Source organism: Piliocolobus tephrosceles, chromosome X (assembly GCF_002776525.5).
Source record: "Piliocolobus tephrosceles isolate RC106 chromosome X, ASM277652v3, whole genome shotgun sequence".
In the NCBI taxonomy this organism is placed as follows: Eukaryota; Metazoa; Chordata; class Mammalia; order Primates; family Cercopithecidae; genus Piliocolobus; species Piliocolobus tephrosceles.
This window is the reverse complement of record NC_045455.1, coordinates 70669175-70687596: the sequence shown is the minus strand read 5'-3', so window position 1 is coordinate 70687596 and position 18422 is coordinate 70669175. Positions and strand designations below refer to the sequence as shown.

Sequence of the window (18422 nt, the reverse complement as noted above, 5' to 3'; positions counted from 1 at the left end):
AAAGTTCAGTAGACCAAAATAAGGTACATATGAAAACTGTTTTTGAGACTTTGAGTCTCAAGAGTGTTTGAGACTTCTTTATTTGGGGGCTCTATATTCTAGTTTATACCTTTTTGAGTAATAAAGATTATATGTACAATTTACATACGCACGCACGCACACACAATTGATGCTTGAACAACATGGATTTGAACTTTGTGGATCCACTAACATGTGGATTTTCTTCCATATTTGTCACCATGAGGCAGCAAGACTAACGCCTCTTTTTCCTCCTCCTCTTCAGTCTACTCAACATGAGAGGACGAGGATGAAGACCTTTATGATAATCTATTTCCATTTAATGAACAGTAAATATATTCTCTCTTCCTTATGGTTTTCTTAATGACATTTTCTTTTCTCTGCTTTATTGTAAGAATGCAGTATATAGTATTATACACTAACATACAACATATGTGTTAATCAACTGTTTATGTTATCAGTAAGGCTGAGGTTAACAGTAGGTTATAAGTAGTGTTAAGTTCGGGGGAGTCAAAAGTTGTGTGCAGATTTTCATCTGTACAGGGTGTTACTGTCCCTAATCCCTGCACTATTGAAGGGTCAACTGTAGGGTTGTGTATATATATATCTTTTGCAAATGACATATATTGCTTCTGGAGGCATATATATATATATACACACACACACATATATACCTTTTGTATATAACATATATTAATACATAAATGCATCGTTTGTATGTAGTACACATATATATATATATAAACATACATATAGAAATCACCATTCATAAAAAATATCAACAGAGTACATCTGGTTGTGTTAACTGCCAGAACTCACCAGCCCAAAATGCCTATCCTCCTTCTCCTGACCTCAAATCCCACCTTGTGCACCAATTTCTCTTTGTCACACATCTTTTCCTCTCCAATAATTCTGGATTTTATAATTACAAAAGGAAACCATGACGTTTTTATAAAATGCCCAAACATAGAAGCCTAGAGTAAAAAGTGAACAGCTCTCATCACCCTAAGCCCCACAATCCTACTTTATTCTCAGAAATAATATTGTTAATCATTCTATTATTTCTAGACCTTTATCTATGAATTAACGTACATATTTCAGAACAGAAGATATGTTTTCTTTCTTAAACACATCCATGGGATCATACTGGAGATATTCGACAACTTACCTTCTTTTTTACTCAACAGTATGTCTTCAGGGTGTATCTGATTCTCCTAAACTGTCTTGTCACTTTCTATAGTATAAATACATCGTACTTTACTTAGCCAGACCCTACTGATAGAAATTTATGCATAACTTTTTGCAGTTATAAAGTATGTAACAGTGAACATCCTTATTAGTGTCCTGTTTTGGTTGACTTTCTTTTTTCAGTTCCTTTCTCTTACTAGTTCCACTCTTAGTCTGAGTCCATAGTTCATGACAGCCTCATTATTTCCAAGAGAATAAAACTATGTAAGTTATGGTTTACTCTCAATTTTCTACACATATCTTTTGTGTGTTTGGTGAGGGGAGATGATTATAGATGTGAAACCACATGAAAAATATGCAATCTCAAATGGTAAAGCAGTAGTGATTCCAGGTGGTTTTGTTTTTAATTCTTTTTATTTTTTTTTTGAGACGAGTCTCGCTCTGTGGCCCAAGCTGGAGTGCAGCAGTGCGATCTCGGCTCACTGCAACCTCCACCTCCCGGATTCAAGCAATTTTCATGCCTCAGCCTCCCTAGCAGCTGGGATTACAGGTGGGCACCACCACGCTGGCTAAGTTTTGTATTTTTAGTAGAGACAGGGTTTCACCATGTTGGCCAGGCTAGTCTCAAACTCCTGACATCAAGTGATCGACCCAACTCGGCCTCCCAAAGTGCTGGATTGCAGGTGTGGGCCACTGTGCCTGGCCGATCCCAGTGTTTTTTTAATAAACAAGTTAAAGTCAATAGTTCAAAGAGAATGACCTTATTTGGAGCCTCCCATACATGGAATGACCCAAGTGAATTGAGCAAAAACCAACTTCCTTATAAAAAGCAACTGTCAGAAGCAGGTGCTTGCTTCACTTCCTTCTAGAAAAGTGTTGTTGCTTCACAAAAACCACCAGCAGGTGCTGCTTTGCCAGGTTATAATATCAAAGCATTGAGAGTTAGAATAGGCCCATAATATATTCACAACCATGTCTAAGGTCACAGTTGGACAGTGGCAGAGAGAGGACAAAAGGCCAGGTCAGATCCTCACCAGGAGTATGAGTTTCTCGAAGAGGCAGATTGACACAGAGGAGAAAGTAATGATTGGAAACCATCAAAGTCCATGCAGTAGTGACAGGAGGTCAATATCCCCATTTTTTATTTTAACTTTAAGGCAAAAAACAATTTGCCAGGTGCTATGATACCATTGCCAGGTATGTCACTTGTTTCCATATTGTTTGTAGTGTGTTATTCAGTTAAGAAGTATTTATTGAGCATCTACTACAGGTCTGGCATTGTTTTTGTTTTGGTAGCACTGGGGTAACAGAGGGGACTAAAATAAGCTTCCTGCCCTTCCTCAGCTTATGTTCTGGTGGAAGGGAGACAGTGAATAGACACACATTTATACATTCAGATATACATACATTTTAAGGATTGATAAGCAGAGGTAATACAGGTCTAAGCAATACTTAGCATCTTCTCAACATACTTCCTCCCACTGTCACAAAGGGGTCCTTTGAATCGGAGATACTTAGGTACAAAAAATAAAATCAATTTCCAAAAACATTTAAAGGAAGAGATATCAGTCTCAAAGCTTACCATCATTCCTACTGAGATTTTCCAGCTGGGATTAAAAGGTAAGCACAGGCCAGATTACTAGTGAACATATAAGCTGCAGCAAAGGCCCTAGACACACAAGAGACTTCAGGACTCCTCCAGCTAAATCATTGTGACATCAGAGTCAGTGGCCCCATCGAGAATGATTGCATCACTAGAGCCACCACACAGGCACAGTATTAACAGCAAAGATGCAACTCCTGCAGGAGGGACAGATGCCTCAGTGCCACCATGACACCTACAGTGACCTCACAAAAGTCTTTCAGATCATAAGCAGTTAGCACTTTGAGCACAGAGCAGCTTTAGCTCCCACTACATATAACACTCTTGAAGTTATTTCATGAACAGGCAAAAGTACATCAGATTCAGGATTTAGGATTTTCTATGCCCCAACCCTAACTGCCTATTGAATACACAACTGGGGACATCAGAGTAAAGACACATCTTTTTTTTTTTGAGACGGAGTCTCAGCCTGGGTGAGTCAGTCACCCAGGCTGGAGTGCTGTGGCGCAATCTTGGCTCACTGCAAGATCCACCTCCCGGGTTCACGCCATTCTCCTGCCTCAACCTCCCGTGTAGCTGGGACTACAGGCGCCCACCACCACGCCCGGCTAATTTTTTGTATTTTTAGTAGAGACGGGGTTTTACCGTGTTAGCCAGGATGGTCTCGATCTCCTGACCTCGTGATCCGCCCACCTCGGCCTCCCAAAGTGCTGCGATTACAGGCGTGAGCCACTGCGCCTGCCAAAAGACACATCTTAAATCTTACCTTGTCAGTGAGGCCTCCCTGGTCAGCCTATAAAAACTAGCAATTGTCTCTCCCAAACAGTTCCTATCCCTCTTTTTAGCTCTGTTTCTCTCTTTAGCACAAATCTCATTATATTTAACCTCAATGACTAGCACCCACCAGAATGTTAAACCTATGAGGGCACTTTTTTGGGTTTTTTTTGAGACGGAGTTTTCATCTTGTTGCCCAGGCTGGAGTGCAATGGCACAATCTCAGCTCACTGCGACCTCTGCCTCCCAAGTTCAAGCAATTCTCCTGCCTCAGCCTCCCAAGTAGCTGTGATTACAGGTGCCCACCACCATGCTTGGCTAATTTTTTGTATTTTTAGTAGAGACGGGGTTTCGCCATGTTGGCCAGGCTGGTCTCGAACTCCTGACCTCTGGTGATCCACCCGCCTCGGCCTCCCAAAGTGCTGGGATTACAGGTATGAGCCACCGCATGTGGCCGAGGGTACTTTTTAAAATAAGGTATTTTGGACACTGCTTTGTCCCCAGAACCCAGAACAGTGGCAATAATAGGTGTTCGATAAATATATTCTTTGCACTTATGAATGAAATCATGAACAAATTATCAAACAATACCTAGGTATGGTTATGTTGGTTATTTCTTTGTCATCAAGAAAGGAAGTCAAGAATGGATGTCACCCTTTAGAAGAAATTAGAAATCATGACCTAAGTGTTCATCAACCATTTCCTTAGAATGAAGGATATCAGAGAATAGAAATCACAAATAAATAAGAGTCTAGAGTGAAAGGTAAAATTCATTTTTATCAATTTTATGCTACGTTACTAAGCACAGGTGCTACGATACCATTGCCAGCTATGTTCCTTGCTGCCATATTGTTTGTAGTGTGTTAGTTATTCAGTTAAGAAATATTTACTGAGCATCTACTACAGGTCTGGCATTGTTTTTGTTTTGGTAGCACTGGGGTAACAGAGGGGACTAAAATGAGCTTCCTGCCCTTCCTCAGCTTATGTTCTGGTGGAAGGGAGACAGTGACCCGCTTTGTGGCAGTGGGAGGAAGTATGTTGAGAAGATGCTAAGTATTGCTTAGACCTGTAATACCTCTGCTTATCAATCCTTGAAATGTATGTATATCTGAATGTATAAATGTATGTCTATTCACTATCTCCCTGGCTAGTAATAAAAAAATGCTGAGTGGAGCACGGATAAATCTTAAACTGTAGGATGTGAGCTGCTTGGTTACCACAGTTCCCCAGAACTTCTTCCCTTCTTTCTCGGGATCTACATCTCTTCATGCTTTGATGTTAGGCAAAGATTCATATCCCCAAGAGAAAAATAGAGTCTAAAACTATCACCTATCAAATACAAACCATTAACACGCCCGATAATTTAACTCGACAGCTTCCAAAACAGTGTCCAGGAATTGTGGTAAACTGCAATTTTCCTATTTCATCTATATACTATATACTATGTAGTAATAAAAGCCACAGAAAGGAAACAGTGCTATACTGCGATGTGGCTGGGTGGTGTCACAAAAGACTCCACTCTAACTGATTTAGCCTTTGGCAATGACCATTAATTTTGAAGGTTTGCTGTCAGAAGAACATAAAAGAAGGGCAGAAAGCAATCAAGAGAAATGGGTAAGAAGGGAAAGGCAAAGTTCAGGGAAAATTGAATATTTCACCTAAAAGAACTGCAGGGTTGCCCAAAACACCCAAATGACTAACTCCCTGTGGTCACTGCATATGACACCCTTCCCAGTCTCATTCTGCAAAATAATAATTTGCAAATTTTCAGGTGTTATTATGCCAATTTAAGAACTGAAATGGAGACCATTAGGCGACTTACTCAAAGGCTCGCTGCAGCCTTGACCTCCTTGGCTCAAGTGATCCTACTGTCTCAGCCTTCAGAGCAACTAGGACCACAGGTGTGCCACCACATCTGGCCAATTTTTTTATTTTTGTGGAGGAAAGGCCTCACTATGCTGCTCAGGTTGGTCTCAAACTCCTGGCCTCAAGCAATCCTCCTAGTTCAGCCTTCCAAAGTGCTGGGATTATAGGCAAGAGCCACCATGCTGGGCTAGACTTGTACACTTTAAATCAGTGAAGCGTTTGGCATGTAAATTCTATCTCAATCTCAATAACAGTATTTTTTTAAAAATACGAGTAGGAAATGCTCATCTCCCTTCAAAAAGATCTAGAACTAAAGGGAGCTGTATTTCATGGGCTACAGGGATCCAAGGAGCACAAGCTACACATCTGGCTGTGAACAAAGATACTGAAAGGATAGGAGAAAGTTAAAAGGAGAAGTAGAGAGTAGATAAGGGAAATACTGAATAAATGTGTCAAAAATAGGTAAGGAGAAGAAAGAGGAAGTAAAAGTGAAATTGTCATGATAGAACTATCTAGAAAAGGAAAAAACAAAAAAAATCAAGACCTGGTAAAGACGGAGTTTTTTTTTTTTTTTTGAGACGGAGTTTCACTCTTTTCACCCAGGCTGGGGTGCAGTGGCACAATCTCGGCTCACTGCAACCTCTGCCTCCCAGGTTCAAGCAATTCTCCTTGCCTCAGCCTACCAAGTAGCTGGGATTACAGGTGCCCACCACCATGCTTGGCTAATTTTTTGTATTTTTAGTAGAGACGGGGTTTCGCCATGTTGGCCAGGCTGGTCTCGAACTCCTGACCTTGTGACCCACCCGCCGTGGCCTCCCACAGTGCTGGGATTACAGGCGTGAGCCACCGCGCCCGGCCTACAATATTCATCATCTAAAATCAACCAGCGAACAGCACCTGTTGACTGTGGGTGCTTTTCAACATTATCTGTTAAAAAAAACTTTGAGGTCTAATTTACATTTACTTCTTTTAATAAATATAAAGCTAAGGATCATTGGAATGAATGCATTTTTAAACAATAATTTTTCAACATAATTGTTGGAAAAATCACATTAATTGTATAGTTTATCTATTCATTTTCCAGCCTACTGATGACAAAAAGGCTTGAACCTGAAACTTTTCTTTTTACATTCTGAGAAGTATTTTACTTTCACAGAGCATACTTTATGTTCACTAGAAACAAAGGATTCATTCAATGTAGAATTATTATCACCATGTTATGGGTCAGAAAAGGAAGTAAAGTGATGACCACATAGCCACTCAGCAGATGCTCAAGTCCAAACTCTGGAACCTTGTCCAGAGCCCCTAGTTTCACCATCCATGTCGCCTGCGTGTGTGGGATAAAACACAATGCAAAAGTTAAAATACTCGCACACACAGGACCCAATTCAATATAATTGTTATGCCAATCTGAGAAAAATGACTTACTAGCTGTGTGATTTTGAGCAATGCTCTTAACCTCCCCATGAAGGATGGTGTGACAATGAACAGAATTGTAGCATGTGTATCAGTCTGGTACACAATGTCCTATGAAGGTTAGCTTTATTATCACAATCATTATTATTGCAGAAAGACTTTCAGTTCAGAATAAGACAGCACAGTTAAAGAGACCTAGTTTTATTTTCCAGCTTCTTAACTGAGTCATCTTTCAGCTCCTTTTAATTAAAAAGAAAAAACAATCAGAGATCTAATTGGGTATCAGGAAGACACACAATATGACTAACAGGCACTAATATTACTACACTTAGAGTCTCTGGAAGGCTGGACATACTTATCCAAGAACTGCCTAAATCGTTACAATAACACACCACGCTAAATCTTCCATGTTAGAAATTCCGTATTTCTCTCCATACTACAAATAATCGTTCCATATTAGAAATATGAATGTAGATTTGGTAACAAGGGAAACTATTCAAATTTTCCAGTGCTATTATGTGTGCCTTCAGATGGGTGGGGGAAAAATATGTCAGCAAGCAATGTATCCTTTCTTTAGTTTTTCACTTATAATCTTCTAAAGATCATGCAAAAAAAAAAAAAAAAAAAAAAACCAACAAACGTTTACTCTGACAGAATGTTCCCTGTATCAAAAAACAAGAACTCAGCCAACAATGTTTTAGGAGTTAAATGGTTGCATGAAGACTATGTCCAGTCAAATCTAACCACCCACCCCTCTCCGAGGCTATGACCCTCAATTTTCATCAAAGTTCCTACCAGCTCCCATTTTGTACAGGCCCTAAAGAAGTTAATGAAAAAGGCAAAGTTCCTGTCCCCTGCTGTCACTCAGTAATGAGCAGTTTCATGTGGCAGTGCAGAAACTGGGGTTTGAGAAACAGATGTGTCCTGACACTCCGGACCGGTAATCACGAAAACCCCAGTACTGCCATAAAGATGCTGTCCTAACTCGGCTCCAAACAAGATTCTGTCGCGGCCGGCAGTGTTTGAGCTGGCAGCAGATGCGGGGATACCTTCATAGGATACTTTATAGGCTTCAAAACACCTCCCTCCCTTCAAGCCATTAACCTTCTAAACCATAGAGTGGGGTACGGCTGGAGTATTCTCCCCCTGAGGCAAGGGAACTGAAGTTCAAGGAGGTTTCTTGACTTGCCAAGATCTCCCCGCTACTTTGGCTTTAAGAAACTGGGTCTAAGAAACTCAAGCTTACGGATTCTCTGTCCTCTGCACGCTCCCACCACGTCTTCAATTCAAAGATCCTTCCAAATTTCATAGAAATAACCTAGTAAGGGCAGCTCTTGAGTATACCTTTTCCTTTGAGTCTTAATTTTCACTCAAGGCGAAGTAACCCCTCCTCTGAAAGTTCTCCACGTTCTCCAAGCGGACAGCATCAAGTTCGCAGGGGATCCATATCAGTCTCAGCAGGTGGACTTCACAAGGGGCGGGTTGGGGGAACGCCCGCCTAACAGTGTCCTGCGTGGCGGGAGGGGGGGGGGCGAGAGGGGGGGAGTTGCTACATAGGGCGCTCGGACCAAATAACACGCCGCGATTTCACACTCCAGCCTAGCTCAGTTATGTAGCAAAATGTTTTTCTGTCACCAGATAGCCACGACTTTGGCTGTGTTGAAGACAAGAACAGAGAAAAGACACATCCCGGAACACTGCGCCTGGGAGGACGCAGGGCGCAGGCTTTGTAGTCACTGAGAATCGCCCTGCGTTAAAAGTGCCCTGAGGTCCCGCTTCTGCGCCCTTTTCGGCCCAAGCCGAACACAGGATCAACCTCACTCTACAAAGTCGACGGGATTGAAATCCGCCACCCCGCAGGGAGCCCCTTCCCACTGTCTCCAAGGGTTCCCCGACACTAAGATACCTTGGTGTCTCTGCTGGGCACAAACCTCTCCGGCGCCCCTTCCACCACCCCCACCTCTCCCGCTGCCCTCCCTTCCCTTTCTCCAACCACCTTCTCCGTCCCACGCCGCTGCACTCTCGCCCCCGGCCCCGCCCGCCTCACCCAGCCAAACCCTGGCGGTGGAACGCTGCGCCGGGTAAACGCCGCGCGTCGGGTCCTCCCTCGCGCGGCTCCGGGCAGCGTTCCGTGACCAGAGCGCCCCCCATAGCAGCAGAAAGGGGCGGGAGGAGAGCTACCGAGGAGGGGACTGAGACGCCCCGACGCCGCCACGCCTCCCGCCGCACCTCCCACACGGGGGCCACCGTAGCTCTCTAGAAGCTCCTCAGGGAAGCAAACAACCATTCCCGCTGCGGCACTGAGACGCCGCTGAGATGGAAGGAACTATGGCCATGCGCGCTCCTACACCGGTGCCGCGGCGCCCTGGCCCAGCACCACGCACCCATGCGCCCCTCTGCTGGTCCTCCTAGAAATCCCGCCCTGCCCTACCCACGGGGCCAGACGCAATGACGCTTTCAGGGGTCAAAGACCTGGCAGAAATGAGTTCCCAACCCCAGATGCCCCAAGCAGCTGTATTGAGCAGTCATACAATTCCCTGAAATGAAGATTGAGTAATCTGGCTGAGTCGGCCCTGAAATCGACCTGCAACTTACCCGGAACGTGAGCTGCCTTACTCTGACCTCTGCTGGCTGCTTCACCTGGAGTCGGAGTCCGACTCATTTAGCACTTCACTGTCCGTGTTAGTTCAGCCTTCACTGTCAGCAACTCGTCACCTTGTCCTCTTGCAGCGAAGGTTTGGAATCCCATCACGGGTGTGCAGCGGTTAGTCCTGAGATCACGGTGGTGCTAGGAGAACCTGCCAACCAATACAGAAAGTTGTCACGAATAGAAACCTAAGCTCTGGCCGGGTGCGGTGGTTCACGCCTGTGATCCCAGCACCTACTTTGGGAGGCCGAGGCGGACGGATCACTTGAGGTTAGGAGTTCGAGACCAGCCTGGCCAACATGGTGAACGCCTGTCTCTACTAAAAGTATAAAAATTAGCCGGGCGTGGTGGCAGGCGTCTGTTATGACGGCTACTGGGGAGGCTGAAGCAGGAGCAAACCGGGAGGCAGAGGTTGCAGTAAGCCGAGATGGCACCATTGCAGTCCAGCCTGAGCGACAGAACAAGACTCTGTCTAAAAAAAGAAAAAAGAAAGAAAGGAGAAGAAGGGAAGGAGGGAGGGAGGGAAGGAGAGAGGAAGGCAGGCAGGCAGGAAGGAACCCAAGGGAGGGAGGGAGGGAGGAAGGAAAGGAAGGAAGGAAGGAGCCAAAGCCAAAGGAAGGAAGGAACCTAAGCCAAGGAAGGAAGGAACCTAGCCCAGGAAGGAAGGAACCTAAGCCCGGGAAGGAACGAAGGAGGGAGGGAAGGACAGAGGAAGGCAGGCAGGCAGGAAGGAACCCAAGGGAGGGAGGGAGGAAGGAAGGAAAGGAAGGAAGGAAGGAGCCAAAGGCAGGAAGGAACCTAAGCCAAGGAAGGAAGGAACCTAAGCCCAGGAAGGAAGGAAGGAAGGAGGGAAGGAAGGAAGGAAGGAAGGAAGGAAGGAAGGAAGGAAGGAAGGAAGGAAGGAAGGAAGGAAGGAAACTAAGCCAAGCCCCTCTCTCGCGGTACCCTAACTTCTCCTGGGGAAGGACCTCTGAACTGCCTGCGCTGGTAATGACACGTAGGTGAACCGGTCCTGGCTTTCTTAGAAGATGCGGGTCCTGGCTTTCTTAGAAGATTCCCTGCTGCATAAAACCAAATCCCGTTGCACTTTCCTGGGTTCCTTGACTTTGTCCTTTGTCATTTCCAGGATGGAGCAAAGGCACTGGTAATTTGGGTTTTACTTGCCTGGTACCTCTGGCATGGAGTGGCTAAACGGTGGCACCATGTACTAGTTGCTTCCATCTTCAGACAAAATCTTGAATCAATATGACAAAAGTCAGATGAATACTAGCTGCCAATCACCCTGCTTCCCTTAGGGGCAGCCTGTTTGGAGCCTAGACCAGCTTCAACCTGCAAGAACTCTGGATATTTAGAACATTTAAAATTCCAAATACAGTATCCTAGGAATTCAGGTCAGCTGAAGGCCGATTGGGAAGGGCTTACCTTAAATGAATCAGAAAGAAAAAAGTGTGGGTGTATGCTAACATTTTTTGAGTATCGGGTATGTGCCAGGTACTTTTTCTTATTATTTTAAGCAAGTCTATGAACATCCCTGAGAATAACAAATCATTGTTCCCATTTCACAAAGGGGAATCTATGACTTAGAGAGGTTTAAGTAACTTGCGCAAAGTCACAGAGCTAGTAGGTAGCACAGTTAGGCTTTGAAGTCAGGTGTATCTAACACCAAACCCTATGTCCAATTTCTACCATACCACCAGCAAGATGGAAGAAAAATGAAATAAAGGGACCAGGCAAGAGCCAGTTTCAGGAACATTTAAAGGGAAAGAGGAGTAAGGAGGAACTCAGAGAAAGAAGCTTGAAATGAGGAAATGTCATGCCAGGTAAATCAGTGAGTCAAAAACTAAAAACAGCTGTACTAGTTGGCAGATTGGACATAGTCCAAGGCAAGAAAATCATTCTTGTAGGGAGATTAAGATATTTTGGACCAAGATTGTGGGCTTTAGTCATCCTGTCTGAAGCCACTCTGAAATCACCTTTATCAAAACTGCCATAAGGCAGGCCTAGGCACTATCACATGGATATCCTACTAAATCCGAGTATAGACGCTCAACATCTCACCGCAGATGCAGGAGGTTCACATTCTGAAAGAGCATCTCTAGGACTAAGGAGGAACATTCAAGGACAGGGTTTTCAAGTTAGGAATGCTCACTGGAAATCTGCTCTGTCCTCTCTGGGATCTGAAAGTAGAATTTCCCAAGCACTAAATGCTGAGGCGTGGGCTTTCCAAGAATTTCCTGAATCGTTAATTCTGAGAATGTCACTGATCATTACAGACGGATCACCATGCAGGAAAAGGAGAGGCTGGTTTGGGTTTTTTTCATGGGGAAGGTGAACTTCCAGATCACAGTGCCCTCCAGGACACAGGGTTTGAAAGTCATGAGTGTCAGGGACAACTCACCGTGTTAGCTAGCCCAGCCGGGCTCATGCCCAGCACACCTTGATCACACACAAAGCTCCACTGTGGCCAGGACAGCCTCATAAAAGAACGAAAGCCTAGCAGCTGCCCGCCAAAACCCAGCCAGGCTTCACAAGAAGTGATTTGTGCTGTGAGCAGAGCTTTGACCCTGGTTTTGAACTCAGCTGACAGCAAAGAGGAAATCAGTCCCTGTACAAAACAGGAAGGAAATGAGATGGAATGAACTGCATTGTAAGCTACCAGAGGGTGCCTAATGGCATCCTCACCACACAGAAGTCCCAGGAAGAAAGACTGATGATTTCGCATGGGAGAGAAGCCCAGACAAGCACCAGGGAAGGAACGAACCGAGGGAATCTGCATTTGGCTTGGCTGTTTCTCTTCCTCCTTGCCTGTCTGACTTAAACAGTCACTGTCTGCAAAAGGACGCATCTGTATGAATCCACTTACATGAGGAACCTAGCATAGACAAATTCATAGAGACAGAAAGTAGAACAGAAGTTGGCTGGGCCTGGCAGGATGGGGAATCCGGAGTTATTGCTTAATGGACACAGAGGTTCTGTTTGGATGATGAAAAAGTTCTGGAGAGAGACTGTAGTGATAGTTGCACAATGCTGTAAATGTACTTAATGCCACTGAATTGTACACTGAAAAACAGTTATGATAATACATTTTGTTATATTTTACCACATATGTGTATGGTGTATGTATATTTGTATATATTATATATTTTACATATACATTTATGTAAAATTACACATACACATATGTAATGTAAAATTATATGTATATGTAATTTATACATATATATGTAAAAAATATAAATGTCTTATCATGATGTAATACTTCTTTGGAGTAAAAGCCCAGGTGAAAGCAATCAGCTGGCATGGCCCCTACACATGGAAATTCTTTGCTTGAATTTTTGTTTCTTTCTCTTTTTAATTTTTTTTTTTTTTTTTTTTGAGGCGGAGTCTTGCTCTGTCGCCCGGACTGGAGTGCAGTGGCCGGATCTCAGCTCACTGCAAGCTCCGCCTCCCGGGTTTACGCCATTCTCCTGCCTCAGCCTCCCGAGTAGCTGAGACTACAGGCGCCCGCCACCTCGCCCAGCTAGTTTTTGTATTTTTAGTAGAGACGGGGTTTCACCGTGTTAGCCAGGATGGTCTCAATCTCCCGACCTCGTGATCTGCCTGTCTCGGCCTCCCAAAGTGCTGGGATTACAGGCTTGAGCCACCGCGCCCGGCCTCTTTTTAATTTTTATTTATTTATTTTTGAAATGGAGTCTCACTCTGTCACCCAGGCTGGAGTGCAGTGGCATGATCTTGGCTCGATGCAACCTCCACCTCCCAGGTTCAAGTAATTATTGTGCCTCACCCTCCCAAGTAGCCAGGATTACAGGCATTCACCACCACACCCAGCTAATTTTTGTATTTGTAGTAGAAATAGGGTTTCACCATGTTGGCCAGGCTGGTCTCAAACTCCTGACCACAGGTGATCTGCCTGCCTTGGCCTCCCAAAGTGCTGGGATTACAGGTGTGAGCCACCACACCCAGCCTTTTTGCTTTTAATTTTTTTTTTTTTTTCGAGACAGGGTCTTGCTCTGTTGCCCAGCCTGAGTGCAGTGGCATGATCATGACTCACTGCAGCCTTGAACTCCCAAGCTCAGGTGATCCTCCCACCCCAGCCTCCCTAATAATTGGGACTACAGGCAAACAGCACCACACCCAGCCAAATTTTTAAAGTTATTTGTAGAGATGAAGGTTTCCCTATGTTTCTCAGGCTGGTCTCGAACTCCTGGGCTCAAACGATCCTCCCGCCTTGGCCTCCCAGAGTGCTGGGATTACAGGCATGAACCACCACACCTGGCTCTATGAATGTTAATAAATCTTTGTCAGGCGTGGTGGCTCATGCCTGTAATCCAAGCACTTTGGGAGGTAGAGGTGGGTAGATCTCTTGCGGTCAGGAGTTCCAGACCAGCCTGGCCAACATGGAGAAACTCCGTCCCAACTAAAATACAAAAATTATCTGGGCACGATGGCAGATACCTATAATCCCAGCTACTTGGGAGGCTGAGGCAGGAGAATCGTTGAACCCAGGAAGCAGAGGTTGCAGTGAGCCAGGACAGCACCACTACACTCCAGCCTGAGCAACAGAGCGAGACTCTGTCTCAAAATAATCAAATAAATAAATCTTAATTTATTTTTCTTTCCATTTAGGGGTGCCAGGGCCCAGCTTTTGGGTTGTTGCAGCTCCTTATTCAGAAGGAAGAGTAGTTATGCTGTTTTACTCTCTGCTCCAGCTGGTGTTAAGTAGTGGGGGGTTTGTGTTGGCATATTCAGAGATGTGGCCCTAAAAGGGACTCTTTACCTTTGAGGACTAAACTCTGATTTTTTTTCTTGCCCAAATTCCTATCTAAGGGGTTTGGGGAGTCATGCCCTACAAATCATAAATTCCCATTAGATGGGTTTTATTTAACCCTGTATGCCATGACTTACTTTTCAATCTGACTCTGGCATAACATCACAAGACAAGGAAGAAATTCAAAATATTTTACCCCAAAACATTGTTTCTTTGCCATATTTTGAAATGGCCCCACAAAGCTGTTCTTTGTAGGGGAAAATTTACATCTGTAAAGAATCTCTATCAAAATAGCTAGATCTTTTTCTTCCAGACACTCCCATTCCTAAAGAGATTAACTAAGATCTGAACAGGAAACATTTGTCATCTATTATGTCTAAGGGCAGACACTATAAGACTTCAAAACAACTTTGGTCACCACAATTTTTATCTTAACCTGAACAATGCCTTTCTGTGAATCCCAGGTTTTTAGACAAACTCAACCTATTGTCAACCAGAAAATGTTTCAATTCACCTATAACCTGGAAGCCCCACCACCGCTGGCTTTTCATTGTCCCACCTTTCTGGACCAAATCAACTATTTCTTCAATGTATTTGATGGATGTCTCATGCCTCTCTAAAATGTATAAAACCAAGCTGGGCCCTGACCGCCTTGGACACATGTTCTCAGGACCTCCTGAGGGCTGTGTCACGGGCCATGGTCACTCATATTTGACTCAGAATAAATCTCTTCGAATATTTTATAGAGTTTGACTCTTTTCCTCCACACCTTCGATATTAAATCTGTGCACTACTTACAGAGAGAGAGGGAGAAGGAGAGGGAGGGAATGAGAGAGAGAAATTGAAGAAATTAAAAGGATTGTAGACCCAAGTGACTATTTGCTTCCAGCAGCCAAGATGACCAGATAGGACCATCCCATAGCTTCAGGCTGACCATTATCCCCATGGTAGGCCTGTTCCTGGAAATGACTGGATGAGGGGATGTGCTCTCGGTCTGACAGATAACAAGAAGTAACCTTTGACTTTTAGTCCTTCCTCCTGTGCCTTCAGTACACAGTTGCCACTTTTCCTCTTTGAAGATGCTCTTAGCTGGACTAGTAGAACCAGAAGCTGCACCTGTCTTGTGGTCTACTTTTATGACTAAAAATGTGTATAGATAAAATCCGTGGTTCCACATGAGTGCAATGGCAATCTACCGTTAGAACTAAAAACATTAAGTTGTTTGTACTCTGTCTTGCCAACTGGGTTGTGGAGCCAGGAAAACGTTACTGATTCTTCAATTTCTTCCCCATCCCCTATCCAGAACCTAGCCACGTACTTTATATACTTTAGGTGTTTCATAAGTATTTTTAACTGCTCACATTGGCTGTGTGGTGTGATTTGAATGCCATCCTGCAAAACAGGAAGACATTAAACTAAGATCCCATGCTTGGAAACAGTTAATACGTCCAAAGTTCAAAGTCTTCATCTAACATTTATAGTGTTGTCTGTAATCTCAACCTAATTTTCAGTCTCTTCTTTCAAGCCCGCCTCAAATACCCTAAAATCCACAATAGCCACCAATTGTTCTGGGAACATTCTCCATTTTCCTACCCTTGTACCGCAAGTCATGGACCACATGTTATATTCTTCACATGTACTTCCTGGTGTTGACCCTATACTTCAGTGTTTTGTGCCTGACACTTCCTTTGTTTTTGGGGCAGCCTTGTAGCCCAGTTTAGACAACCCCAAGTCATTTCCACATGAAATGTTTGTTAAGGAAAGGCTAAAAGACTTAGATAAAATCTTAGGTGGCTGGTATGAATTTTATTCCATAACTCTGGTATCAAAAAAAGTGACATTACCTTATTTTTCTAAAATCTCTTCTAACTCAAATTAAATTGACCTGGTATTTCCTACTTGAGTAAATGACAAGCAATGGAGTCTGTCATGTGTTGGAGAGCCTTACTCTTACCTCCCTAGAGCTTCTTGAGAGCCCAGGTGCTTATGGAACATCCAGGGAAAGATTTCTGCTCTTTGTTCCATCATTATCACTGCAGAAGTTCCCATTTTCAAAGCCTGTGTTAATTAGGAAGTTCTATCAGTCTATGCCCAGTGTAGGTACAGGGATCCTTTGCCAAGCCCCTAGAGGTTTAATGGCTCAGCATCGAAATGCTACCCTTTCAGAGAGTCTCTTCCTCAAACACCTTCTTCAATCTTCCCAGCAAAACAAACAAACAAAAAATCCCTCTTCCGCCTTTTCACAAGATGGCGCCGAAAGCGAAGGAGGAAGCTCCTGCCCCTCCTAAAGCCGAAGCCAAAGGGAAGGCTTTAAAGGCCAAGAAGGCAGTGTTGAAAGGTGTCCACAGCCACAAAAAAAAGAAGATCCGCACGTCACCCACCTTCCGGCGGCCCAAGACACTGCGACTCCAGAGGCAGCCCAAATATCCTCGGGAGAGCACCCCCAGGAGAAACAAGCTTGACCACTATGCCATCATCAAGTTTCCGCTGACCACTGAGTCTGCCATGAAGAAGATAGAAGACAACAACACACTTGTGTTCACTGTGGATGTTAAAGCCAACAAGCACCAGATTAAACAGGCTGTGAAGAAGCTCTATGACATTGATGTGACCAAGGTCAACACCCTGACTCGGCCTCATGGAGAGAAAAAGGCATATGTTCGACTGGCTCCTGATTACGACGCTTTGGATGTTGCCAACAAAATTGGGATCATCTAAACTGAGTCCAGCTGCCTAATTCTAAATATATATATATATCTTTTCAACATAAAAAAAAAAAAAATCCCTCTCCCTTATCTCCTACCTGAAGAAGGTAACTCCCAGTCAGGCAACTCCTGCCTCTCTGCATACCATATCCTAGAGACAAAAAAACTAAAGACAAAAATCTTTAACTCTACCCCTTGGGACTCCCAGCCCTGCTGGCTGTCTTTTGGGAGAAGGGAGAAAAGAGGTCTCATTGATTCAGATTTTTCCACAAAGCAATAAGAACAAAACAAATCAATTTCTTAATTATCAGCAGCCACAAAATACAAATAAACTTCTCAATAAATTATCCTGCCATAGTGGTTCAAAAATTCTAATGCACTGGTACAATGAATACCAATGGATACTGGTCTGTGACCTAAACAGAGGTTGCATCTCTCTGTAAAGTTTATAGATCCAGCTTCTCTTGGGTCAGTTCACTTCACCAACCATTAAACTCATTCAGCTTAATGTGATACTCTGATTTTATGCTCACCAAGCCATCTACTTAAAAATGGATTTTCTATGCCAATTTGCCTATAGAAAGAGAAGGAATTTATAAGTGAGAACATGCAGTGTTTGGTTTTCTGTTCTTGTGTTAGTTTGCAGAGAATGATGGTTTCCAGCTTCATCCATATCCCTGCAAAGGACATTAACTCATTCTTTTTTATGACTGCATAGTATTCCGTGGTGCATATATGTCACATTTTCTTTATCCAGTCTATCATTGATGGGCATTTGGGTTGGTTCCAAGTCTTTGCTATTGTGAATAGTGCTGCAATAAACATTCATGTGCAAAGTGGGAGTTGAACAATGAGAACACACGGACACAGGGAGGGGAATATCACACACCAGGGCCTGTGGAGGGGTGGGGGGCAAGGGGAGGGAGAGCACTAGGACAAATACCTAATGTACGTGGGGCTTAAAACCTAGATGATAGGCCAGGCATGGTGGCTCATGCCTGTAATCCCAGCACTTTGGGAGGCCAAGGTGGGTGGATCACGAGGTCAGGAGTTCAGGACCAGCCTGGCCAAGATGGTGAAACCCCATCTCTACTAAAAATACAAAAATTAGTTGGGCGTGGTGGCATGTGCCTGTCATCCTGGCTACTTGGGAGGCTGAGGCAGGGAACTGCTTGAACTCAGAGGGTGGAGGTTGCAGTGAATCGAGATTGCGCCACTGCACTCTAGCCTGGGTGACAGAGTAAGACTCTGTCTCAAAAAAAAAAAAAACCTAGATGAGGGGTTGATGGCTGCAGCAAACCACCATGGTACACGTATACCAATGTAAAAAACCTGTATGTTCTGCACATGTATCACAGAACTTACAGTATAATTAATAAAACAATTTCTCTCATTAACATGTTTGCAAAGACCCTAAATAAAATATTAGTAAAGCAG

At 44.0% G+C, this 18422-nt stretch overlaps 1 protein-coding gene and 1 pseudogene across 12 annotated transcripts in view; one reads left to right on the top strand and one right to left on the bottom strand.

Annotated features, from left to right (window-relative positions):
- RUBCNL (rubicon like autophagy enhancer) overlaps positions 1–9658 on the bottom strand; it is a 47939-nt gene extending 38281 nt beyond the window's left edge. For 4 of the 11 annotated variants that reach the window (XR_002725441.1, XR_002725440.1, XR_002725442.1 and 1 more), the window contains exons 1-2: positions 8913–9042; positions 8210–8374 (exon numbers count right to left, since the gene is read on the bottom strand). The gene's annotated coding sequence lies outside the window, so the exon portion shown is untranslated. Of the gene's footprint in view, positions 1–2788; positions 3271–3454; positions 3548–8209; positions 8375–8861; positions 9265–9460 lie in introns of those variants that run through there. The other 7 variants (XM_023187449.1, XM_023187452.1, XM_023187446.1 and 4 more) reach the window with 6 other exon arrangements.
- Positions 9659–16527: 6869 nt separating this feature from the next.
- LOC111523098 lies at positions 16528–17068 on the top strand (annotated as a pseudogene). The gene has a single exon (XR_002725431.2). The product of XR_002725431.2 is annotated as a 60S ribosomal protein L23a pseudogene (transcript).
- Positions 17069–18422: the final 1354 nt, after the last annotated feature.